Source organism: Camellia sinensis, chromosome 7 (assembly GCF_055761805.1).
Source record: "Camellia sinensis isolate YWXY chromosome 7, ASM5576180v1, whole genome shotgun sequence".
NCBI classification, from domain to species: domain Eukaryota; kingdom Viridiplantae; phylum Streptophyta; class Magnoliopsida; order Ericales; family Theaceae; genus Camellia; species Camellia sinensis.
In genome coordinates, this window is record NC_138967.1 from 430,106 (window position 1) to 437,664 (window position 7,559).

Genomic DNA, 7,559 nt, shown 5'->3' on the forward strand with positions numbered 1-7,559 from the left:
AACTCGGTAGCCGACGCCTTGAGTAGGAAGTCAGTGGGAAGTCTGGCGTGCCTAACCATGATTTCAGTGGAGCCGACTACTATTGGGGAGGTAAAGGCAAGGCAAATGGAGGATGGATTCCTGAAGAAAGTAGCCAACGAGATGACCACCAAGTCGAAGTCGGGTTACACCCTTGAGAATGGAGTGCTTAAATTTGAAGAAAGATTGTGCGTGGCCGACGTCCCAGAATTGAAAAGAAGGATTTTGCAAGACTCTCGTGGATCCAGATTTGCAGTTCATCCAGGAAACACCAAGATGTATCAAGATGTGAAACAAACCTTTTGGTGGCCGAATATGAAAAGAGAGATAGCCGAGTTCGTGTCTCAGTGTTTGTATTGCCAACAAGTGAAAGTGGAACATCAGAGGCCAGCAGGACTTCTCCAACCTTTGCCGATCCCTGAGTGGAAATGGGAAGACATCTCCATGGACTTCGTGACTGGTTTGCTGAAGACACAGAAAGGAATGGATTCGATTTGGGTTATAATCGACAGGTTAACTAAGTCAGCGCATTTCTTGCCGGTTAGGACTTTGTTCAGTGTTGATCGACTTACTTTGTTGTACATGAATGAGATCGTTAGACTTCATGGTGTGCCGATGTCCATCGTGTCAGACCGAGATCCAAAATTTGTTTCTAGATTTTGGCAGAGTTTACATAAGGCTTTGGGGACCGAATTGAGGTTTAGTACAGCTTTTCATCCGCAGACCGATGGCCAAACAGAGAGAACAATTCAAACACTTGAAGATATGCTTAGACTGTGTGTATTGGACTTCAAGGGAAGTTGGGAAGTGCATTTGCCATTAGTAGAGTTCGCTTACAACAACAGCTACCAAGCTAGCATTGGCATGGCGCCGTATGAAGCCTTGTATGGGAGAAAGTGCAGATCGCCGATATGTTGGACCGAAGTAGGAGATAAAGCTTTGATCGGCCCCGATTTAGTTCAAAGGACAACCGAAAAGATTAAGCTTATCCAACAGAGAATCAGAACCGCTCAGAGCCAACAAAGGAGTTACGCCGACCAGAGAAGGAAGGAGTTAGAATTCGAAGTAGGGGATCATGTGTTCCTGAAAACCTCGCCGATGAAAGGAGTTTCAAGATTTCGGAAGAAGGGTAAATTGGCACCCCGTTACATTGGACCGTTTGAAATCCTTGAGAAAGTTAACCCGGTTGCCTACAGACTTGCTTTACCACCAAGATTAAGTCAAGTTCATAATGTGTTTCATATCTCGATGTTGAGAAAGTATATACGGGATCCACTACACGTGATCGATCATTTCAGGATTGTGGTTGATGAAGGCCTAAGCTATGAAGAAGAGCCGGTACGCATCATCGATAGACAAGTGAGACGATTGAGAAATAAAGCAATACCGATGGTGAAGATTGAGTGGAAAGAGCATTACGGCGAGGATGCTACGTGGGAAATGGAAGAGGAAATGAAAGTCCGATACCCGGAGTTATTCTCGAACCAAGGTAACTTAAGTTTGGGGACCAAACTTCTTTAAGGGGGGTAGAATGTAATAACCCTCACGCTATCCTAACCATGCTCATATGCATTCATGTGATTCTGTCTTGTAAACTTGCATTTCAAGTCTTGTCCTTGTTCGTTTAAGTGTTTCAGCATGTTTTGTACCTTGCTTGGTGTGAGTTTAGCCGAGGTCGTCTTCCGTCTAGGATTACCTTGGAACCACTTTGTTTGACCTCCACCTTCGCCCTGACATATTGGCCGAGATGTCATTATCTAGGCCGAGGTGTTCATCACCAAGGCCGAGGTGTGAATCATCTAGGCCGAGATGTTACCTTTGCACCTAAGTGGTCTTGTCTCGGAGAGGTATGACCTAGACCGAGGTGTGGCACATCTAGGCCAAGGTGTGGCACAGCTTAGTCAAGTGTTGTCCTTCCTAGCCGAGATCATTATTCCCTACTTGCCGATGTCTTGTTCTTAGCCGAGATCATTACTCGCCAGAGTGCCCATGCCATCTTGCTTGTTGAACACACTTTGTCATAGTTTTGTCTTGTCACTCAGCCACCTTTCTGTGTAGCACCAACCAGCCGCTGCCACGTGCCTCTGTAGAGGGTTAAGTCAGCCGGCAGACTTAGAAATGCATCATTTTGCTATATGTCTTTGTTTGTGAGGAGAGAGAAGCTCTAGAAGAAGAAGAAGAAGTTTAGAGTGAGAGAGTGGGTTTTCGGGCCTGATTCCTAGAGATCAAACCATTAGATTCGCGTATTGAGGTTACATTCTTGATCTACTCTTGTCATTCTTATTGATCATCTAGCTACATTGCATGATCAAACCCGTTTTGCATGTCATGAATCGATTTAAAGTTGGTTTTAGAAAGAGAAAATGGTGTTCATGTGTTCTTGAAAGAAAGGTCTTGTTTGATCTGAAAGTTTGCATTAAGTTTCATGTTTTTGTGTTTGTTCTCACTAGATCCTTGAATATGGGTACCCAGGTCAATGTTTTTGAACTCATAGCATGAAATCTCAGATTTTTTAATAGCAAATCACGATCTTTGCATTCATCTCCCTCATGTTCATGTTTTTCATGTTCATCATGTTCTTCAAGAAAGGGAAACCCAGATTTTTCCCGACTCTATTCCGCTGAATGTGGCCATCGAGGCAACACCTCGGTAAGGAGGTGTGGGACCTCGGCCTAGACCTGGTAGTTGCCCAGCATGTTTTCCCAAGATAAAAAACTATGTTTGTTTTGATTCGACTTAGTCTTGAGGAATGCCGAGATCATCTACATGCATGTGAAACTTGTTTGAAAGTGCATCCAACAGACTTTGCCATGTGTTTGTAGGGTTTGGACTTGCCTTGACCCCGACGTTTCAAGAACTAAGCGAGTGGTATTTTTAATAAAGCTATGTTATAATGCTTTGATAAAGTCTTGTTTTGCCTCGTTTTGGAAAGTATTTGTAAGCATGAATGGTTGTTCCTAATTGGGAAATATATACATATCTTGTTTTGATGACATTCTTGGAAAGTCCGTACGTGCTAAGGGACTATAAGCACTTGTAGCACAAAGTTTGGAAGTCCGTACGTGCTAAGGGACTATAGCATTGGTAGTACAAAGTTTGGAAGTCCGTACGTGCTAGGGGACTCTAAGCATTAGTAGCACAAGTCCTTAGTGTCCAGGGACTATAATGCAACGACACCATTGAATTGAGATATCTCCCTTGTCTTGCCTTGTCTTGTCTTGTTTGCCACTGTGGTTTACCGCGTGGGTTTTGTTTGCCGAGATGTCATCACTTGTATTATAATGATGTTAGTAAGCATCCTTTGAAACTTGACAGATTTGGAAGATGGACTTGGTTCATCCCTTGACTTGTACCAACTATGTTATGTATTGTTTGATAAAGATCTTGAATACCAGTCATGCAAACCCCTTTATTTCTTATACCATTCACTGAGTATCCAAGCTCACCCTCTATATATATATATATATATGTAGGTGATGAGCAGGAAGGCGGTGACGCCTAGGTGTGACTCGCAAGCTTGTTTTGGGTTTTTGGTTATGTCGGCCTCACTTGTATTCATGTCAGCAATCTTGAAAATTATGCTTCTCGACTTATAATGCTTGTAATTTACACATGTCGGCTGGAGAAGCCTTTTGATCAAGATGTAAAATGTATTTTGTACTTCATTATATTTGTATCCAAGTTGTAATATTATGTAAAGTTGTATGCCATTCCATGTAACTTACGTACTGCTCTTATGGACCACTTGTATTTTTAAATTATTGTTTTCGCACTTGTGAGCCCCATATATATATCTATACTCTATCTGTGTGCGAATTTTGAAAGTTGGCCTTCGGTAATCTCAGATTACTGGCCATCACGGCACCAAACCACTCGGGGCGTTTTGGGGTCGTGACATGCGTAGAATGCTCAGATCTAGAAAGGGAAAGCACCTAGAGAGAGAGAGAGAGAGAGAGAGCATTTTCGGTCAAGAGGGTGTGAGGAAATGAGTCCTAGTGGCATGTATTTAAAAGTCGGTGCATGAAAAGACAGCTTTGCCCCGAACTGCCATCGATGGCCGGCAAGGCACATTGGTGGCTGGCAAGGCACGCCAATGGCCGGCAGGTGGCCGGCGGCCCCCTCTTATGGCCGGTGGGTTTCCAAGGGTCTCCTCTGTGTCCTTGGTTTTGTTTTGTGTCCTTGGATTTCAAAATTGAAGGGATTGTTCATTATTGAGTTCAGAATGCCTCTATGGAAGCTCAGAACTGCATTTCCAGTGCACGATGTTTGTCACTCATTAACATAAGCAAGGTGTATCCTTCTTAACATATTGTAACTTTTCTAAGAGGTAAATCGGAAGTTGTTCTTGAATTGGTCTTGACAAATATGCTTTTGTTATTCCATAGAATATGTGTTTCTTTGTTGTTGCATGGAGCGTGCATTCCACGTACACTACCGCATATAACGTGCTCTTACTTTAGCAGCATAGAATGTTCTTCCGCTCTTGCATTATGCATAGAACATGCTTATTGCTTTCGCTCTTGAATCATGTCTGGAATATATGCATTTGCCTTTGAATCATGCATAGAATATGCTCCCGTTACCAATCATGCATAGAATGTGCTCTCAAATTGGTTGGTTCGCATAGAACATGCCGTTATATCTCAGCTGTTGTCTTACATAGAATATGCGATTCCTATTTGTTACATATGCATAGAATATGCGCTTCTCCATTATTGCATAGAATATGCACTTCTCTATTGTTGCATAGAATATGCTTTCATTCTTGTTTCATGCATAGAAAATGCACTGTCGTTACATAGCACGCTTTTGTACACAAGCATGATGTTGTATGTATGGTTCATTCAGCGGAGCCAGCACAGACAAACAATATTGTATGTACAGTCCATTCAAGGGAGTTCCAGGTAAAATCATTCGTGCCCTTCGAATCATATCTTTTTACTCTCCTTCCTCTCGTGTGTAACACGTTAGGATAACTCCGTCGGTTAAAAACATTTGAGTGTGTCCTGATGTTCATACCATCCTTCGGTTACCGCCAGTAGACACCCTATTTTTGACCGTCCTCAAGAATTGGATATGCTTGCAGGTACACCCGGTGGCAAGTTTGGTTATTCGCCGAGCACTCGAATTTCATAGCGAAACGTCACAGGTTTGAGCTTTCTAAACCCTGTTTCATTTCTGTCCCATTTTTGGACCATGCTTTGGTCCCTCCCTAGTGCTTGTTTTAGTGCACTGCCGGCCATGATCAAGGGCAGCCGGCCATGGTATTTGTCCTGCTGGCCACAGATAGGCCCTACCGACCATCAATGAGGCACTGTCGGCCACCACTAATGGCCGGCCGGCACCATTATTTCAACAGATATATTTTAGATATTTTTGAGCCAGCTGTTTGCTGGATAGACCATCTGCTTGCACGTGGAGGGCTGGATTGCTTTGAAGGTTCCTTGTATCTCCTATATATAGAGGTCTTTTATATGCATACAAGGGGGACAACATTTTGAGTTGAGATATTTTCTTCTCTTTCTCTCTCTAAAATCCTCTCTCTCTCTATATTTTAGCCTTGAAAGTGTGTTTTGTCTTCACTTTTGCACTACAACACCTAGTAAAACACTATTACCTTGTTGTTGAGATACTTGAGGGTCTTGTTTGGGCTCAAAAAACTGGTTTTGGCTCAGAGAAGTTGCTGTTTGAAAGTTGTGCTTCAAAGGTGAGCATATTCCTCTTTCAGCTTTGTTTTTGTACCCCCTTTTAAGGCTATTTAAACTATCTCTTTTTGGCCTTTTAACCACTGAATTCCAGAGGAATTTCAGTGGTGGAAATGTAGTTTTGAGGCCCCAAATAGGAGGGGGCGGTCCCCTCTCTTGTTTTGTTTGCTTATGTTGATGGCCCACCAAATGAGCATGTGTTTCTACTTCTTTGTGGTTTTGTTCAAGCATGTTTTTGTGGCTTTGTAGACCTGCCATAACTCTTTTTTTGGCTTGTTTGATCATGGGTTGCTCACATCTTATACCTCTAATGCAATCTTGCTTGTTAGCATAGTATGCTTCATGAGTTAGTCCATTGTTCTAGCATGCTTTAGCTCTGCCTCAGCATGTTCTTACTCATGTTTTGCCATGCTCTAACTCTGTTTTGAGTGGTCTTGGCCCTTTGAGGCTTGCCTCGTATGGTTATAGTGTAAAGGGCCTTGACTAGCTTTGAGTTTTGAGGCCTTTAACATGTTATGGATGTGATGTTTGCATGGTATGGCACCATTTAGCATGTAATTTCAGTGCATATAGTGTAGTCACACTCTCATATACTTCACTTCTTCATAGCTTTTGAGGGTTGTGTGTTATGCCTTATTTATGACCCAATACATATGCATGCTTGTCTAAGCTTTTGGGCTTCCTTTTCAGCATGTTTTAACCTTTGTTTTGGCATGGTTGAGCTCTATCTAGAGCTGGTTTGGTTGTTTGGGCTATGTATTGCATACTTCTTGTGTAGTGCTCTTTACTAGCCTTGTGCTTTAGGTATTCTAGCATGCCTTATTTGTGATGTTTATGTGATATGGCATCATTTAACACATAATTTCAAAGCATATAGCCTTGTTATACTCTCATGTTTATCACTCTTTAATTGTGTTTGAGAGTTGAGCATTATGCCTTGTTTGTGAGCTAATGCATGAACATCATTCTCTTGCCTTTCATGCTATCATTTCAGATCATCTTGGCCACTGTTTTGGCATGCATGAGGCCTGTTTAGGGCTGGTTTAGTCCATTGAGCATTGTATTGCATGGTCCTAATGTTGTATCCTTCACTAGTTTTAATGCTTAAGTCTCTCAACATGTTGTGCATGCGTTGTTTGCATGTTAGAGTCTTGTATTTCATGCCACGATGAGCATGTTGTTTGCATTACATCGTGTTCAACCAGACGTTATGTTGAACACAAGGTGGATTGGCTCACTTCATACTCAAAGTGATGAAAGTGAGCCAATCTCCTTTGTCTCTCTCCATTGCCTTTGATCACTCATGATAAGGCCGTGGACTTAGTGTTTCGTTGGTTATGCATTCATCGAATTTGCGCAAGTTAGATCTTTGGCCATCATGCATTGCGATGCTTGATTGATGGTCTTGGATCCAATGATGCCTCTCCCTTGATGTTTTGAGGTGATATGAAGTGGCATAGTATGTACATACCCTTGGGAGACCCTCCATTTCCTCTGTTTTGTGCTCTGTTGCAGTTTGGTGTCACAGCACACCAGTGGCCGGCAGTGCCACATTGATCACCGGCACCCTTGCATTGTTGGCCGGCAAAGGCCCATTTTTGGCCAGCAGGTGGCCGGTAGAAGCTCTTCATGGCCGGCAAGCCACTGGTGCAATCCCCAGCACTGTCTTGGTAAGTTTCAGCAGCAAGATCTTGAAGACACCGTGCAGACAAAGCCCCAAGAGACCAAACCAGAGAGCTTTTCAGGGCGAGAAACCAAATGCGAGCATGCATGTTCAACTTCTTCAACTTGCTGGGGTAGCCTAGTTTAAAGCTTTAATTGTTAATTAGCATCTCA